The 19,469-nt window shown below is 46.3% G+C and overlaps 8 non-coding genes and 1 pseudogene across 8 annotated transcripts; all 9 read right to left on the reverse strand.

The window, feature by feature from the left end:
* Window positions 1–225: 225 nt before the first annotated feature.
* On the reverse strand, window positions 226–385 carry LOC130330042 (U2 spliceosomal RNA; annotated as a pseudogene).
* Window positions 386–2,480: 2,095 nt separating this feature from the next.
* Window positions 2,481–2,671, reverse strand: LOC130330038 (U2 spliceosomal RNA). Its single transcript, XR_008873473.1, has one exon. It is a non-coding gene; the product is annotated as a U2 spliceosomal RNA (small nuclear RNA).
* Window positions 2,672–4,755: 2,084 nt separating this feature from the next.
* LOC130330043 (U2 spliceosomal RNA) lies at window positions 4,756–4,946 on the reverse strand. Its single transcript, XR_008873477.1, has one exon. It is a non-coding gene; the product is annotated as a U2 spliceosomal RNA (small nuclear RNA).
* Window positions 4,947–7,044: 2,098 nt separating this feature from the next.
* On the reverse strand, window positions 7,045–7,235 carry LOC130330044 (U2 spliceosomal RNA). The gene has a single exon (XR_008873478.1). It is a non-coding gene; the product is annotated as a U2 spliceosomal RNA (small nuclear RNA).
* A 2,089-nt stretch (window positions 7,236–9,324) lies between these two features.
* LOC130330045 (U2 spliceosomal RNA) lies at window positions 9,325–9,515 on the reverse strand. The gene has a single exon (XR_008873479.1). It is a non-coding gene; the product is annotated as a U2 spliceosomal RNA (small nuclear RNA).
* A 2,091-nt stretch (window positions 9,516–11,606) lies between these two features.
* LOC130330047 (U2 spliceosomal RNA) lies at window positions 11,607–11,797 on the reverse strand. The gene has a single exon (XR_008873480.1). It is a non-coding gene; the product is annotated as a U2 spliceosomal RNA (small nuclear RNA).
* Window positions 11,798–13,902: 2,105 nt separating this feature from the next.
* LOC130330039 (U2 spliceosomal RNA) lies at window positions 13,903–14,093 on the reverse strand. Its single transcript, XR_008873474.1, has one exon. It is a non-coding gene; the product is annotated as a U2 spliceosomal RNA (small nuclear RNA).
* Window positions 14,094–16,186: 2,093 nt separating this feature from the next.
* On the reverse strand, window positions 16,187–16,377 carry LOC130330040 (U2 spliceosomal RNA). The gene has a single exon (XR_008873475.1). It is a non-coding gene; the product is annotated as a U2 spliceosomal RNA (small nuclear RNA).
* A 2,072-nt stretch (window positions 16,378–18,449) lies between these two features.
* LOC130330041 (U2 spliceosomal RNA) lies at window positions 18,450–18,641 on the reverse strand. The gene has a single exon (XR_008873476.1). It is a non-coding gene; the product is annotated as a U2 spliceosomal RNA (small nuclear RNA).
* Between the last annotated feature and the right edge of the window lie 828 nt (window positions 18,642–19,469).

Genomic DNA, 19,469 nt, shown 5'->3' on the forward strand with positions numbered 1-19,469 from the left:
TACTGCCCGGACATCCGGCCGGATCTATAAAAATTTCTCTGATCCTAGCCAGAAGGCCGGGAATCAAGAGGTGAGTGCCACAAGGTGAAGAGATTATGGTGCCCGTGCTTCAACTCAGTGAGCCTATTCTCCCAGTGAGTTTCGGCACCTCGGGGTCACCACTCCCCGAGGCACAAAAGTACCTCGGCTCTAGACCCTCTCAGCCTCATGGCGAGACCCGGAGGGAACAGGTCACATCGGGGCAGCCGTCGAGCTGATTCCTCAGAACCAGCCCCGGAAAGCCCTGGTACACCTGCATCCTCCATGCAGCACCCATCCCCACCAGCATGAAAACTGATAAGAACAGATACTACACTTGATCTTAGCCAAAAGGCCGAGAAGCGATAACCGTGAAAGGGGCGGGCCCAACAAGGTCCCCTTCATGGGCACTATCACTGCTTGCTGTCAGGGAGGCTGCCAGACAATTTTCCATGCACACTCTGGGCTGGGGGGCAGTCAACCACCAGTACACACAGCAGAACCTAAACCCATACCATTATTGCTAAGCAGCAAGACAGGGGCCCATTGCACTCCCACGGGGCCTTTTTAAATGCAATCCATAACCCGGATTTGCCAGGAACCCTTCTTACTCCTCCTACTTGCATGTGACACTGGGCTTAGGATCTGCATAGGAAACACACACACAAGCACACACCTACCTTTGTTGCCTGCAGATGCCTCCTTGGCTGTCCCCAAACGGTATCAAACCAACACCCACGGGAAGCTGTAAGCATAGAGGACATGCCTGCACCCCATTGGACTTACCTGTGTGGGTTAAATCCGGGTTATTTGACAACCTATGGCGGTGATGGTTCTGCTCAGGCAGAGCAGTGCTGATGCTCCTCATAAAGCTGTCGCTGCTGTGAAGGTTCTAGGTGACATCACAAATCCCTATGGTTACATACACAACAAAGCTGGGTTGTTGTTGTTTACACTCTGCAAGGCCTGTGGAAGTGAGTGACATCATAGCACTGTAGTTCTGAGGGTTCTAGATGGATGCAACAATCTCCTGTTGCTTCTATGAAGGCCATAATAGACGACATCACCAAACAGCTCCATAGTCACATACACAGCAAAGGAGAGATGTTGTTTACACCTAGTGATGTCAGTGGTATTGAGTGACATCACAGCACAGTGCTAAGGCTCCTGGGCCTGGACACAGCAGCGGCTGCAATATCTCAACGGAGAATACGTTTATATATATGTGTGTGTGTGTGCGCGTATATATATATATATATATATATATATATATATATATATATATATATATTTCTCCGCCGAAATCACTTTTAAACCCATTTCCACCTTTTTTTCCCTTCTCTTCCTCTTACTTTTTTTTCACGTTTTTTTACGTTTTTTCTCCTTTTCGCCTCTTTTCTGGGCGTATTATTCTTCTTTTTCTTCTTTTTTTTCGTCTAATGCATACCCCATCAGTGCAGCAATGCTTATTCAATACCGCCAGCAGATGGAGACACTGGGGGATAATTTTCTAAGGATTTATACTGATTTTTCCTGTCTGAATTTGTCGCACAGAAAGTTGCAGGCCAAATATGTGTGACATTTCTGCGACTTTAGCTTCTAGAGCATTTTTACAACATTATACATAGGTGCTGAATACATAAAAAGCGACTGTTCAGCGACAGACAAGTCGCATCGGCTGAAAGTAGGCCAGAATGTCAGTCCATGTTGGAGCAGGTTTAGATACAGTCTAAAGTATAGATCTCAAAGTCTGTGCACAGAATTTAGCAAGGGCCTCGCACCTTCTGATGCATCAGGTAGGTGCACAATAGCATAGCCTAACCCTCTGTACTTTGGTCTATATTGATGCGGGACATAGACAGCCAGCTGATGACCAATCCATTAGTGCAATGGATGGCTGGAAGCATTTGTCTTTGCCTTTGCAATACCACAGAAGCAATGCATGGTCAATGTACAGCAATGACACACCTGTGTGAACAGCCAGGAGACCCCCCCCCCCATGTTATGTTACATAGTTACATAGTTAGTACGGTCGAAAAAAGACATATGTCCATCACGTTCAACCAGGGAATTAAGGGGTAGGGGTGTGGCGCGATATTGGGGAAGGGATGAGATTTTATATTTCTTCATAAGCATTAATCTTATTTTGTCAATTAGGAACATTCAGCACCCACCCGCTATCAAGGCAGCTGCCTATCATGTCATGCCCTACCTGCACAGGTGTGCTGGCTACTCAAATGATCCAATTAAGGAGGCCATTTAGTCAGCAGCAGCAGAAGTCCTGTGCCTGGACGCTCCAACAGGGGCCAGACACAAGCAGAAGCAGAAGCAGCAGAAGCAGCAGCAGCACCACCTTTTGTTTTTTGGCTGCAGCAGCAGCAAGGCCCACAGGGCTGGCTAGCTGGCTAGCCAGCAAGCAGGTAGCAATGAAAGTAGGAATCTTTCTTTTTAACCCTGTAAGGGGGTGGTGCACTGTACCCGAAGATACTGCCATATCGGGTCAATGCATAGGGCGACGGAAGCAAGCTTCGAAATCGGCCCCCGTTCTCAAAAATCCATTTAATATATGGTCCCCAGATAGGGGACGTATCAGATATTAAACTGATAAGAACAGATACTACACTTGATCTTAGCCAAAAGGCCGAGAAGCGATAACCGTGAAAGGGGCGGGCCCAACAAGGTCCCCTTCATGGGCACTATCACTGCTTGCTGTCAGGGAGGCTGCCAGACAATTTTCCATGCACACTCTGGGCTGGGGGGCAGTCAACCACCAGTACACACAGCAGAACCTAAACCCATACCATTATTGCTAAGCAGCAAGACAGGGGCCCATTGCACTCCCACGGGGCCTTTTTAAATGCAATCCATAACCCGGATTTGCCAGGAACCCTTCTTACTCCTCCTACTTGCATGTGACACTGGGCTTAGGATCTGCATAGGAAACACACACACAAGCACACACCTACCTTTGTTGCCTGCAGATGCCTCCTTGGCTGTCCCCAAACGGTATCAAACCAACACCCACGGGAAGCTGTAAGCATAGAGGACATGCCTGCACCCCATTGGACTTACCTGTGTGGGTTAAATCCGGGTTATTTGACAACCTATGGCGGTGATGGTTCTGCTCAGGCAGAGCAGTGCTGATGCTCCTCATAAAGCTGTCGCTGCTGTGAAGGTTCTAGGTGACATCACAAATCCCTATGGTTACATACACAACAAAGCTGGGTTGTTGTTGTTTACACTCTGCAAGGCCTGTGGAAGTGAGTGACATCATAGCACTGTAGTTCTGAGGGTTCTAGATGGATGCAACAATCTCCTGTTGCTTCTATGAAGGCCATAATAGACGACATCACCAAACAGCTCCATAGTCACATACACAGCAAAGGAGAGATGTTGTTTACACCTAGTGATGTCAGTGGTATTGAGTGACATCACAGCACAGTGCTAAGGCTCCTGGGCCTGGACACAGCAGCGGCTGCAATATCTCAACGGAGAATACGTTTATATATATGTGTGTGTGTGCGCGTATATATATATATATATATATATATATATATATATATATATTTCTCCGCCGAAATCACTTTTAAACCCATTTCCACCTTTTTTTCCCTTCTCTTCCTCTTACTTTTTTTTCACGTTTTTTTACGTTTTTCTCCTTTTCGCCTCTTTTCTGGGCGTATTATTCTTCTTTTTCTTCTTTTTTTTCGTCTAATGCATACCCCATCAGTGCAGCAATGCTTATTCAATACCGCCAGCAGATGGAGACACTGGGGGATAATTTTCTAAGGATTTATACTGATTTTTCCTGTCTGAATTTGTCGCACAGAAAGTTGCAGGCCAAATATGTGTGACATTTCTGCGACTTTAGCTTCTAGAGCATTTTTACAACATTATACATAGGTGCTGAATACATAAAAAGCGACTGTTCAGCGACAGACAAGTCGCATCGGCTGAAAGTAGGCCAGAATGTCAGTCCATGTTGGAGCAGGTTTAGATACAGTCTAAAGTATAGATCTCAAAGTCTGTGCACAGAATTTAGCAAGGGCCTCGCACCTTCTGATGCATCAGGTAGGTGCACAATAGCATAGCCTAACCCTCTGTACTTTGGTCTATATTGATGCGGGACATAGACAGCCAGCTGATGACCAATCCATTAGTGCAATGGATGGCTGGAAGCATTTGTCTTTGCCTTTGCAATACCACAGAAGCAATGCATGGTCAATGTACAGCAATGACACACCTGTGTGAACAGCCAGGAGACCCCCCCCCCCATGTTATGTTACATAGTTACATAGTTAGTACGGTCGAAAAAAGACATATGTCCATCACGTTCAACCAGGGAATTAAGGGGTAGGGGTGTGGCGCGATATTGGGGAAGGGATGAGATTTTATATTTCTTCATAAGCATTAATCTTATTTTGTCAATTAGGAACATTCAGCACCCACCCGCTATCAAGGCAGCTGCCTATCATGTCATGCCCTACCTGCACAGGTGTGCTGGCTACTCAAATGATCCAATTAAGGAGGCCATTTAGTCAGCAGCAGCAGAAGTCCTGTGCCTGGACGCTCCAACAGGGGCCAGACACAAGCAGAAGCAGAAGCAGCAGAAGCAGCAGCAGCACCACCTTTTGTTTTTTGGCTGCAGCAGCAGCAAGGCCCACAGGGCTGGCTAGCTGGCTAGCCAGCAAGCAGGTAGCAATGAAAGTAGGAATCTTTCTTTTTAACCCTGTAAGGGGGTGGTGCACTGTACCCGAAGATACTGCCATATCGGGTCAATGCATAGGGCGACGGAAGCAAGCTTCGAAATCGGCCCCCGTTCTCAAAAATCCATTTAATATATGGTCCCCAGATAGGGGACGTATCAGATATTAAACTGATAAGAACAGATACTACACTTGATCTTAGCCAAAAGGCCGAGAAGCGATAACCGTGAAAGGGGCGGGCCCAACAAGGTCCCCTTCATGGGCACTATCACTGCTTGCTGTCAGGGAGGCTGCCAGACAATTTTCCATGCACACTCTGGGCTGGGGGGCAGTCAACCACCAGTACACACAGCAGAACCTAAACCCATACCATTATTGCTAAGCAGCAAGACAGGGGCCCATTGCACTCCCACGGGGCCTTTTTAAATGCAATCCATAACCCGGATTTGCCAGGAACCCTTCTTACTCCTCCTACTTGCATGTGACACTGGGCTTAGGATCTGCATAGGAAACACACACACAAGCACACACCTACCTTTGTTGCCTGCAGATGCCTCCTTGGCTGTCCCCAAACGGTATCAAACCAACACCCACGGGAAGCTGTAAGCATAGAGGACATGCCTGCACCCCATTGGACTTACCTGTGTGGGTTAAATCCGGGTTATTTGACAACCTATGGCGGTGATGGTTCTGCTCAGGCAGAGCAGTGCTGATGCTCCTCATAAAGCTGTCGCTGCTGTGAAGGTTCTAGGTGACATCACAAATCCCTATGGTTACATACACAACAAAGCTGGGTTGTTGTTGTTTACACTCTGCAAGGCCTGTGGAAGTGAGTGACATCATAGCACTGTAGTTCTGAGGGTTCTAGATGGATGCAACAATCTCCTGTTGCTTCTATGAAGGCCATAATAGACGACATCACCAAACAGCTCCATAGTCACATACACAGCAAAGGAGAGATGTTGTTTACACCTAGTGATGTCAGTGGTATTGAGTGACATCACAGCACAGTGCTAAGGCTCCTGGGCCTGGACACAGCAGCGGCTGCAATATCTCAACGGAGAATACGTTTATATATATGTGTGTGTGTGCGCGTATATATATATATATATATATATATATATATATATATATATATATATATATATATTTCTCCGCCGAAATCACTTTTAAACCCATTTCCACCTTTTTTTCCCTTCTCTTCCTCTTACTTTTTTTTCACGTTTTTTTACGTTTTTCTCCTTTTCGCCTCTTTTCTGGGCGTATTATTCTTCTTTTTCTTCTTTTTTTTCGTCTAATGCATACCCCATCAGTGCAGCAATGCTTATTCAATACCGCCAGCAGATGGAGACACTGGGGGATAATTTTCTAAGGATTTATACTGATTTTTCCTGTCTGAATTTGTCGCACAGAAAGTTGCAGGCCAAATATGTGTGACATTTCTGCGACTTTAGCTTCTAGAGCATTTTTACAACATTATACATAGGTGCTGAATACATAAAAAGCGACTGTTCAGCGACAGACAAGTCGCATCGGCTGAAAGTAGGCCAGAATGTCAGTCCATGTTGGAGCAGGTTTAGATACAGTCTAAAGTATAGATCTCAAAGTCTGTGCACAGAATTTAGCAAGGGCCTCGCACCTTCTGATGCATCAGGTAGGTGCACAATAGCATAGCCTAACCCTCTGTACTTTGGTCTATATTGATGCGGGACATAGACAGCCAGCTGATGACCAATCCATTAGTGCAATGGATGGCTGGAAGCATTTGTCTTTGCCTTTGCAATACCACAGAAGCAATGCATGGTCAATGTACAGCAATGACACACCTGTGTGAACAGCCAGGAGACCCCCCCCCCCATGTTATGTTACATAGTTACATAGTTAGTACGGTCGAAAAAAGACATATGTCCATCACGTTCAACCAGGGAATTAAGGGGTAGGGGTGTGGCGCGATATTGGGGAAGGGATGAGATTTTATATTTCTTCATAAGCATTAATCTTATTTTGTCAATTAGGAACATTCAGCACCCACCCGCTATCAAGGCAGCTGCCTATCATGTCATGCCCTACCTGCACAGGTGTGCTGGCTACTCAAATGATCCAATTAAGGAGGCCATTTAGTCAGCAGCAGCAGAAGTCCTGTGCCTGGACGCTCCAACAGGGGCCAGACACAAGCAGAAGCAGAAGCAGCAGAAGCAGCAGCAGCACCACCTTTTGTTTTTTGGCTGCAGCAGCAGCAAGGCCCACAGGGCTGGCTAGCTGGCTAGCCAGCAAGCAGGTAGCAATGAAAGTAGGAATCTTTCTTTTTAACCCTGTAAGGGGGTGGTGCACTGTACCCGAAGATACTGCCATATCGGGTCAATGCATAGGGCGACGGAAGCAAGCTTCGAAATCGGCCCCCGTTCTCAAAAATCCATTTAATATATGGTCCCCAGATAGGGGACGTATCAGATATTAAACTGATAAGAACAGATACTACACTTGATCTTAGCCAAAAGGCCGAGAAGCGATAACCGTGAAAGGGGCGGGCCCAACAAGGTCCCCTTCATGGGCACTATCACTGCTTGCTGTCAGGGAGGCTGCCAGACAATTTTCCATGCACACTCTGGGCTGGGGGGCAGTCAACCACCAGTACACACAGCAGAACCTAAACCCATACCATTATTGCTAAGCAGCAAGACAGGGGCCCATTGCACTCCCACGGGGCCTTTTTAAATGCAATCCATAACCCGGATTTGCCAGGAACCCTTCTTACTCCTCCTACTTGCATGTGACACTGGGCTTAGGATCTGCATAGGAAACACACACACAAGCACACACCTACCTTTGTTGCCTGCAGATGCCTCCTTGGCTGTCCCCAAACGGTATCAAACCAACACCCACGGGAAGCTGTAAGCATAGAGGACATGCCTGCACCCCATTGGACTTACCTGTGTGGGTTAAATCCGGGTTATTTGACAACCTATGGCGGTGATGGTTCTGCTCAGGCAGAGCAGTGCTGATGCTCCTCATAAAGCTGTCGCTGCTGTGAAGGTTCTAGGTGACATCACAAATCCCTATGGTTACATACACAACAAAGCTGGGTTGTTGTTGTTTACACTCTGCAAGGCCTGTGGAAGTGAGTGACATCATAGCACTGTAGTTCTGAGGGTTCTAGATGGATGCAACAATCTCCTGTTGCTTCTATGAAGGCCATAATAGACGACATCACCAAACAGCTCCATAGTCACATACACAGCAAAGGAGAGATGTTGTTTACACCTAGTGATGTCAGTGGTATTGAGTGACATCACAGCACAGTGCTAAGGCTCCTGGGCCTGGACACAGCAGCGGCTGCAATATCTCAACGGAGAATACGTTTATATATATGTGTGTGTGTGCGCGTATATATATATATATATATATATATATATATATATATATATATATATTTCTCCGCCGAAATCACTTTTAAACCCATTTCCACCTTTTTTTCCCTTCTCTTCCTCTTACTTTTTTTTCACGTTTTTTTACGTTTTTCTCCTTTTCGCCTCTTTTCTGGGCGTATTATTCTTCTTTTTCTTCTTTTTTTTCGTCTAATGCATACCCCATCAGTGCAGCAATGCTTATTCAATACCGCCAGCAGATGGAGACACTGGGGGATAATTTTCTAAGGATTTATACTGATTTTTCCTGTCTGAATTTGTCGCACAGAAAGTTGCAGGCCAAATATGTGTGACATTTCTGCGACTTTAGCTTCTAGAGCATTTTTACAACATTATACATAGGTGCTGAATACATAAAAAGCGACTGTTCAGCGACAGACAAGTCGCATCGGCTGAAAGTAGGCCAGAATGTCAGTCCATGTTGGAGCAGGTTTAGATACAGTCTAAAGTATAGATCTCAAAGTCTGTGCACAGAATTTAGCAAGGGCCTCGCACCTTCTGATGCATCAGGTAGGTGCACAATAGCATAGCCTAACCCTCTGTACTTTGGTCTATATTGATGCGGGACATAGACAGCCAGCTGATGACCAATCCATTAGTGCAATGGATGGCTGGAAGCATTTGTCTTTGCCTTTGCAATACCACAGAAGCAATGCATGGTCAATGTACAGCAATGACACACCTGTGTGAACAGCCAGGAGACCCCCCCCCCATGTTATGTTACATAGTTACATAGTTAGTACGGTCGAAAAAAGACATATGTCCATCACGTTCAACCAGGAAATTAAGGGGTAGGGGTGTGGCGCGATATTGGGGAAGGGATGAGATTTTATATTTCTTCATAAGCATTAATCTTATTTTGTCAATTAGGAACATTCAGCACCCACCCGCTATCAAGGCAGCTGCCTATCATGTCATGCCCTACCTGCACAGGTGTGCTGGCTACTCAAATGATCCAATTAAGGAGGCCATTTAGTCAGCAGCAGCAGAAGTCCTGTGCCTGGACACTCCAACAGGGGCCAGACACAAGCAGAAGCAGAAGCAGCAGAAGCAGCAGCAGCACCACCTTTTGTTTTTTGGCTGCAGCAGCAGCAAGGCCCACAGGGCTGGCTAGCTGGCTAGCCAGCAAGCAGGTAGCAATGAAAGTAGGAATCTTTCTTTTTAACCCTGTAAGGGGGTGGTGCACTGTACCCGAAGATACTGCCATATCGGGTCAATGCATAGGGCGACGGAAGCAAGCTTCGAAATCGGCCCCCGTTCTCAAAAATCCATTTAATATATGGTCCCCAGATAGGGGACGTATCAGATATTAAACTGATAAGAACAGATACTACACTTGATCTTAGCCAAAAGGCCGAGAAGCGATAACCGTGAAAGGGGCGGGCCCAACAAGGTCCCCTTCATGGGCACTATCACTGCTTGCTGTCAGGGAGGCTGCCAGACAATTTTCCATGCACACTCTGGGCTGGGGGGCAGTCAACCACCAGTACACACAGCAGAACCTAAACCCATACCATTATTGCTAAGCAGCAAGACAGGGGCCCATTGCACTCCCACGGGGCCTTTTTAAATGCAATCCATAACCCGGATTTGCCAGGAACCCTTCTTACTCCTCCTACTTGCATGTGACACTGGGCTTAGGATCTGCATAGGAAACACACACACAAGCACACACCTACCTTTGTTGCCTGCAGATGCCTCCTTGGCTGTCCCCAAACGGTATCAAACCAACACCCACGGGAAGCTGTAAGCATAGAGGACATGCCTGCACCCCATTGGACTTACCTGTGTGGGTTAAATCCGGGTTATTTGACAACCTATGGCGGTGATGGTTCTGCTCAGGCAGAGCAGTGCTGATGCTCCTCATAAAGCTGTCGCTGCTGTGAAGGTTCTAGGTGACATCACAAATCCCTATGGTTACATACACAACAAAGCTGGGTTGTTGTTGTTTACACTCTGCAAGGCCTGTGGAAGTGAGTGACATCATAGCACTGTAGTTCTGAGGGTTCTAGATGGATGCAACAATCTCCTGTTGCTTCTATGAAGGCCATAATAGACGACATCACCAAACAGCTCCATAGTCACATACACAGCAAAGGAGAGATGTTGTTTACACCTAGTGATGTCAGTGGTATTGAGTGACATCACAGCACAGTGCTAAGGCTCCTGGGCCTGGACACAGCAGCGGCTGCAATATCTCAACGGAGAATACGTTTATATATATGTGTGTGTGTGCGCGTATATATATATATATATATATATATATATATATATATATATATATATTTCTCCGCCGAAATCACTTTTAAACCCATTTCCACCTTTTTTTCCCTTCTCTTCCTCTTACTTTTTTTTCACGTTTTTTTACGTTTTTCTCCTTTTCGCCTCTTTTCTGGGCGTATTATTCTTCTTTTTCTTCTTTTTTTTCGTCTAATGCATACCCCATCAGTGCAGCAATGCTTATTCAATACCGCCAGCAGATGGAGACACTGGGGGATAATTTTCTAAGGATTTATACTGATTTTTCCTGTCTGAATTTGTCGCACAGAAAGTTGCAGGCCAAATATGTGTGACATTTCTGCGACTTTAGCTTCTAGAGCATTTTTACAACATTATACATAGGTGCTGAATACATAAAAAGCGACTGTTCAGCGACAGACAAGTCGCATCGGCTGAAAGTAGGCCAGAATGTCAGTCCATGTTGGAGCAGGTTTAGATACAGTCTAAAGTATAGATCTCAAAGTCTGTGCACAGAATTTAGCAAGGGCCTCGCACCTTCTGATGCATCAGGTAGGTGCACAATAGCATAGCCTAACCCTCTGTACTTTGGTCTATATTGATGCGGGACATAGACAGCCAGCTGATGACCAATCCATTAGTGCAATGGATGGCTGGAAGCATTTGTCTTTGCCTTTGCAATACCACAGAAGCAATGCATGGTCAATGTACAGCAATGACACACCTGTGTGAACAGCCAGGAGACCCCCCCCCCCCATGTTATGTTACATAGTTACATAGTTAGTACGGTCGAAAAAAGACATATGTCCATCACGTTCAACCAGGGAATTAAGGGGTAGGGGTGTGGCGCGATATTGGGGAAGGGATGAGATTTTATATTTCTTCATAAGCATTAATCTTATTTTGTCAATTAGGAACATTCAGCACCCACCCGCTATCAAGGCAGCTGCCTATCATGTCATGCCCTACCTGCACAGGTGTGCTGGCTACTCAAATGATCCAATTAAGGAGGCCATTTAGTCAGCAGCAGCAGAAGTCCTGTGCCTGGACGCTCCAACAGGGGCCAGACACAAGCAGAAGCAGAAGCAGCAGAAGCAGCAGCAGCACCACCTTTTGTTTTTTGGCTGCAGCAGCAGCAAGGCCCACAGGGCTGGCTAGCTGGCTAGCCAGCAAGCAGGTAGCAATGAAAGTAGGAATCTTTCTTTTTAACCCTGTAAGGGGGTGGTGCACTGTACCCGAAGATACTGCCATATCGGGTCAATGCATAGGGCGACGGAAGCAAGCTTCGAAATCGGCCCCCGTTCTCAAAAATCCATTTAATATATGGTCCCCAGATAGGGGACGTATCAGATATTAAACTGATAAGAACAGATACTACACTTGATCTTAGCCAAAAGGCCGAGAAGCGATAACCGTGAAAGGGGCGGGCCCAACAAGGTCCCCTTCATGGGCACTATCACTGCTTGCTGTCAGGGAGGCTGCCAGACAATTTTCCATGCACACTCTGGGCTGGGGGGCAGTCAACCACCAGTACACACAGCAGAACCTAAACCCATACCATTATTGCTAAGCAGCAAGACAGGGGCCCATTGCACTCCCACGGGGCCTTTTTAAATGCAATCCATAACCCGGATTTGCCAGGAACCCTTCTTACTCCTCCTACTTGCATGTGACACTGGGCTTAGGATCTGCATAGGAAACACACACACAAGCACACACCTACCTTTGTTGCCTGCAGATGCCTCCTTGGCTGTCCCCAAACGGTATCAAACCAACACCCACGGGAAGCTGTAAGCATAGAGGACATGCCTGCACCCCATTGGACTTACCTGTGTGGGTTAAATCCGGGTTATTTGACAACCTATGGCGGTGATGGTTCTGCTCAGGCAGAGCAGTGCTGATGCTCCTCATAAAGCTGTCGCTGCTGTGAAGGTTCTAGGTGACATCACAAATCCCTATGGTTACATACACAACAAAGCTGGGTTGTTGTTGTTTACACTCTGCAAGGCCTGTGGAAGTGAGTGACATCATAGCACTGTAGTTCTGAGGGTTCTAGATGGATGCAACAATCTCCTGTTGCTTCTATGAAGGCCATAATAGACGACATCACCAAACAGCTCCATAGTCACATACACAGCAAAGGAGAGATGTTGTTTACACCTAGTGATGTCAGTGGTATTGAGTGACATCACAGCACAGTGCTAAGGCTCCTGGGCCTGGACACAGCAGCGGCTGCAATATCTCAACGGAGAATACGTTTATATATATGTGTGTGTGTGCGCGTATATATATATATATATATATATATATATATATATATATATATATATATATATTTCTCCGCCGAAATCACTTTTAAACCCATTTCCACCTTTTTTTCCCTTCTCTTCCTCTTACTTTTTTTTCACGTTTTTTTACGTTTTTCTCCTTTTCGCCTCTTTTCTGGGCGTATTATTCTTCTTTTTCTTCTTTTTTTTCGTCTAATGCATACCCCATCAGTGCAGCAATGCTTATTCAATACCGCCAGCAGATGGAGACACTGGGGGATAATTTTCTAAGGATTTATACTGATTTTTCCTGTCTGAATTTGTCGCACAGAAAGTTGCAGGCCAAATATGTGTGACATTTCTGCGACTTTAGCTTCTAGAGCATTTTTACAACATTATACATAGGTGCTGAATACATAAAAAGCGACTGTTCAGCGACAGACAAGTCGCATCGGCTGAAAGTAGGCCAGAATGTCAGTCCATGTTGGAGCAGGTTTAGATACAGTCTAAAGTATAGATCTCAAAGTCTGTGCACAGAATTTAGCAAGGGCCTCGCACCTTCTGATGCATCAGGTAGGTGCACAATAGCATAGCCTAACCCTCTGTACTTTGGTCTATATTGATGCGGGACATAGACAGCCAGCTGATGACCAATCCATTAGTGCAATGGATGGCTGGAAGCATTTGTCTTTGCCTTTGCAATACCACAGAAGCAATGCATGGTCAATGTACAGCAATGACACACCTGTGTGAACAGCCAGGAGACCCCCCCCCCCATGTTATGTTACATAGTTACATAGTTAGTACGGTCGAAAAAAGACATATGTCCATCACGTTCAACCAGGGAATTAAGGGGTAGGGGTGTGGCGCGATATTGGGGAAGGGATGAGATTTTATATTTCTTCATAAGCATTAATCTTATTTTGTCAATTAGGAACATTCAGCACCCACCCGCTATCAAGGCAGCTGCCTATCATGTCATGCCCTACCTGCACAGGTGTGCTGGCTACTCAAATGATCCAATTAAGGAGGCCATTTAGTCAGCAGCAGCAGAAGTCCTGTGCCTGGACGCTCCAACAGGGGCCAGACACAAGCAGAAGCAGAAGCAGCAGAAGCAGCAGAAGCAGCAGCAGCACCACCTTTTGTTTTTTGGCTGCAGCAGCAGCAAGGCCCACAGGGCTGGCTAGCTGGCTAGCCAGCAAGCAGGTAGCAATGAAAGTAGGAATCTTTCTTTTTAACCCTGTAAGGGGGTGGTGCACTGTACCCGAAGATACTGCCATATCGGGTCAATGCATAGGGCGACGGAAGCAAGCTTCGAAATCGGCCCCCGTTCTCAAAAATCCATTTAATATATGGTCCCCAGATAGGGGACGTATCAGATATTAAACTGATAAGAACAGATACTACACTTGATCTTAGCCAAAAGGCCGAGAAGCGATAACCGTGAAAGGGGCGGGCCCAACAAGGTCCCCTTCATGGGCACTATCACTGCTTGCTGTCAGGGAGGCTGCCAGACAATTTTCCATGCACACTCTGGGCTGGGGGGCAGTCAACCACCAGTACACACAGCAGAACCTAAACCCATACCATTATTGCTAAGCAGCAAGACAGGGGCCCATTGCACTCCCACGGGGCCTTTTTAAATGCAATCCATAACCCGGATTTGCCAGGAACCCTTCTTACTCCTCCTACTTGCATGTGACACTGGGCTTAGGATCTGCATAGGAAACACACACACAAGCACACACCTACCTTTGTTGCCTGCAGATGCCTCCTTGGCTGTCCCCAAACGGTATCAAACCAACACCCACGGGAAGCTGTAAGCATAGAGGACATGCCTGCACCCCATTGGACTTACCTGTGTGGGTTAAATCCGGGTTATTTGACAACCTATGGCGGTGATGGTTCTGCTCAGGCAGAGCAGTGCTGATGCTCCTCATAAAGCTGTCGCTGCTGTGAAGGTTCTAGGTGACATCACAAATCCCTATGGTTACATACACAACAAAGCTGGGTTGTTGTTGTTTACACTCTGCAAGGCCTGTGGAAGTGAGTGACATCATAGCACTGTAGTTCTGAGGGTTCTAGATGGATGCAACAATCTCCTGTTGCTTCTATGAAGGCCATAATAGACGACATCACCAAACAGCTCCATAGTCACATACACAGCAAAGGAGAGATGTTGTTTACACCTAGTGATGTCAGTGGTATTGAGTGACATCACAGCACAGTGCTAAGGCTCCTGGGCCTGGACACAGCAGCGGCTGCAATATCTCAACGGAGAATACGTTTATATATATGTGTGTGTGTGCGCGTATATATATATATATATATATATATATATATATATATATATATATATATTTCTCCGCCGAAATCACTTTTAAACCCATTTCCACCTTTTTTTCCCTTCTCTTCCTCTTACTTTTTTTTCACGTTTTTTTACGTTTTTCTCCTTTTCGCCTCTTTTCTGGGCGTATTATTCTTCTTTTTCTTCTTTTTTTTCGTCTAATGCATACCCCATCAGTGCAGCAATGCTTATTCAATACCGCCAGCAGATGGAGACACTGGGGGATAATTTTCTAAGGATTTATACTGATTTTTCCTGTCTGAATTTGTCGCACAGAAAGTTGCAGGCCAAATATGTGTGACATTTCTGCGACTTTAGCTTCTAGAGCATTTTTACAACATTATACATAGGTGCTGAATACATAAAAAGCGACTGTTCAGCGACAGACAAGTCGCATCGGCTGAAAGTAGGCCAGAATGTCAGTCCATGTTGGAGCAGGTTTAGATACAGTCTAAAGTATAGATCTCAAAGTCTGTGCACAGAATTTAGCAAGGGCCTCGCACCTTCTGATGCATCAGGTAGGTGCACAATAGCATAGCCTAACCCTCTGTACTTTGGTCTATATTGATGCGGGACATAGACAGCCAGCTGATGACCAATCCATTAGTGCAATGGATGGCTGGAAGCATTTGTCTTTGCCTTTGCAATACCACAGAAGCAATGCATGGTCAATGTACAGCAATGACACACCTGTGTGAACAGCCAGGAGACCCCCCCCCCCCATGTTATGTTACATAGTTACATAGTTAGTACGGTCGAAAAAAGACATATGTCCATCACGTTCAACCAGGGAATTAAGGGGTAGGGGTGTGGCGCGATATTGGGGAAGGGATGAGATTTTATATTTCTTCATAAGCATTAATCTTATTTTGTCAATTAGGAACATTCAGCACCCACCCGCTATCAAGGCAGCTGCCTATCATGTCATGCCCTACCTGCACAGGTGTGCTGGCTACTCAAATGATCCAATTAAGGAGGCCATTTAGTCAGCAGCAGCAGAAGTCCTGTGCCTGGACGCTCCAACAGGGGCCAGACACAAGCAGAAGCAGAAGCAGCAGAAGCAGCAGCAGCACCACCTTTTGTTTTTTGGCTGCAGCAGCAGCAAGGCCCACAGGGCTGGCTAGCTGGCTAGCCAGCAAGCAGGTAGCAATGAAAGTAGGAATCTTTCTTTTTAACCCTGTAAGGGGGTGGTGCACTGTACCCGAAGATACTGCCATATCGGGTCAATGCATAGGGCGACGGAAGCAAGCTTCGAAATCGGCCCCCGTTCTCAAAAATCCATTTAATATATGGTCCCCAGATAGGGGACGTATCAGATATTAAACTGATAAGAACAGATACTACACTTGATCTTAGCCAAAAGGCCGAGAAGCGATAACCGTGAAAGGGGCGGGCCCAACAAGGTCCCCTTCATGGGCACTATCACTGCTTGCTGTCAGGGAGGCTGCCAGACAATTTTCCATGCACACTCTGGGCTGGGGGGCAGTCAACCACCAGTACACACAGCAGAACCTAAACCCATACCATTATTGCTAAGCAGCAAGACAGGGGCCCATTGCACTCCCACGGGGCCTTTTTAAATGCAATCCATAACCCGGATTTGCCAGGAACCCTTCTTACTCCTCCTACTTGCATGTGACACTGGGCTTAGGATCTGCATAGGAAACACACACACAAGCACACACCTACCTTTGTTGCCTGCAGATGCCTCCTTGGCTGTCCCCAAACGGTATCAAACCAACACCCACGGGAAGCTGTAAGCATAGAGGACATGCCTGCACCCCATTGGACTTACCTGTGTGGGTTAAATCCGGGTTATTTGACAACCTATGGCGGTGATGGTTCTGCTCAGGCAGAGCAGTGCTGATGCTCCTCATAAAGCTGTCGCTGCTGTGAAGGTTCTAGGTGACATCACAAATCCCTATGGTTACATACACAACAAAGCTGGGTTGTTGTTGTTTACACTCTGCAAGGCCTGTGGAAGTGAGTGACATCATAGCACTGTAGTTCTGAGGGTTCTAGATGGATGCAACAATCTCCTGTTGCTTCTATGAAGGCCATAATAGACGACATCACCAAACAGCTCCATAGTCACATACACAGCAAAGGAGAGATGTTGTTTACACCTAGTGATGTCAGTGGTATTGAGTGACATCACAGCACAGTGCTAAGGCTCCTGGGCCTGGACACAGCAGCGGCTGCAATATCTCAACGGAGAATACGTTTATATATATGTGTGTGTGTGCGCGTATATATATATATATATATATATATATATATATATATATATATATTTCTCCGCCGAAATCACTTTTAAACCCATTTCCACCTTTTTTTCCCTTCTCTTCCTCTTACTTTTTTTTCACGTTTTTTTTACGTTTTTCTCCTTTTCGCCTCTTTTCTGGGCGTATTATTCTTCTTTTTTCTTCTTTTTTTTCGTCTAATGCATACCCCATCAGTGCAGCAATGCTTATTCAATACCGCCAGCAGATGGAGACACTGGGGGATAATTTTCTAAGGATTTATACTGATTTTTCCTGTCTGAATTTGTCGCACAGAAAGTTGCAGGCCAAATATGTGTGACATTTCTGCGACTTTAGCTTCTAGAGCATTTTTACAACATTATACATAGGTGCTGAATACATAAAAAGCGACTGTTCAGCGACAGACAAGTCGCATCGGCTGAAAGTAGGCCAGAATGTCAGTCCATGTTGGAGCAGGTTTAGATACAGTCTAAAGTATAGATCTCAAAGTCTGTGCACAGAATTTAGCAAGGGCCTCGCACCTTCTGATGCATCAGGTAGGTGCACAATAGCATAGCCTAACCCTCTGTACTTTGGTCTATATTGATGCGGGACATAGACAGCCAGCTGATGACCAATCCATTAGTGCAATGGATGGCTGGAAGCATTTGTCTTTGCCTTTGCAATACCACAGAAGCAATGCATGGTCAATGTACAGCAATGACACACCTGTGTGAACAGCCAGGAGACCCCCCCCATGTTATGTTACATAGTTACATAGTTAGTACGGTCGAAAAAAGACATATGTCCATCAAGTTCAACCAGGGAATTAAGGGGTAGGGGTGTGGCGCGATATTGGGGAAGGGATGAGATTTTATATTTCTTCATAAGCATTAATCTTATTTTGTCAATTAGGAACATTCAGCACCCACCCGCTATCAAGGCAGCTGCCTATCATGTCATGCCCTACCTGCACAGGTGTGCTGGCTACTCAAATGATCCAATTAAGGAGGCCATTTAGTCAGCAGCAGCAGAAGTCCTGTGCCTGGACGCTCCAACAGCGGCCAGACACAAGCAGAAGCAGCAGCAGCAGCACCACCTTTTGTTTTTTGGCTGCAGCAGCAAGGCCCACAGGGCTGGCTAGCTGGCTAGCCAGCAAGCAGGTAGCAATGAAAGTAGGAATCTTTCTTTTTAACCCTGTAAGGGGGTGGTGCACTGTACCCGAAGATACTGCCATATCGGGTCAATGCATAGGGCGACGGAAGCAAGCTTCGAAATCGGCCCCCCGTTCTCAAAAATCCATTTAATATATGGTCCCCAGATAGGGGACGTATCAGATATTAAACTGATAAGAACAGATACTACACTTGATCTTAGCCAAAAGGCCGAGAAGCGATAACCGTGAAAGGGGCGGGCCCAACAAGGTCCCCTTCATGGGCACTATCACTGCTTGCTGTCAGGGAGGCTGCCAGACAATTTTCCATGCACACTCTGGGCTGGGGGGCAGTCAACCACCAGTACACACAGCAGAACCTAAACCCATACCATTATTGCTAAGCAGCAAGACAGGGGCCCATTGCACTCCCACGGGGCCTTTTTAAATGCAATCCATAACCCGGATTTGCCAGGAACCCTTCTTACTCCTCCTACTTGCATGTGACACTGGGCTTAGGATCTGCATAGGAAACACACACACAAGCACACACCTACCTTTGTTGCCTGCAGATGCCTCCTTGGCTGTCCCCAAACGGTATCAAACCAACACCCACGGGAAGCTGTAAGCATAGAGGACATGCCTGCACCCCATTGGACTTACCTGTGTGGGTTAAATCCGGGTTATTTGACAACCTATGGCGGTGATGGTTCTGCTCAGGCAGAGCAGTGCTGATGCTCCTCATAAAGCTGTCGCTGCTGTGAAGGTTCTAGGTGACATCACAAATCCCTATGGTTACATACACAACAAAGCTGGGTTGTTGTTGTTTACACTCTGCAAGGCCTGTGGAAGTGAGTGACATCATAGCACTGTAGTTCTGAGGGTTCTAGATGGATGCAACAATCTCCTGTTGCTTCTATGAAGGCCATAATAGACGACATCACCAAACAGCTCCATAGTCACATACACAGCAAAGGAGAGATGTTGTTTACACCTAGTGATGTCAGTGGTATTGAGTGACATCACAGCACAGTGCTAAGGCTCCTGGGCCTGGACACAGCAGCGGCTGCAA

This window comes from Hyla sarda, unplaced genomic scaffold, assembly GCF_029499605.1.
Source record: "Hyla sarda isolate aHylSar1 unplaced genomic scaffold, aHylSar1.hap1 scaffold_3298, whole genome shotgun sequence".
Lineage (NCBI taxonomy): Eukaryota > Metazoa > Chordata > Amphibia > Anura > Hylidae > Hyla > Hyla sarda.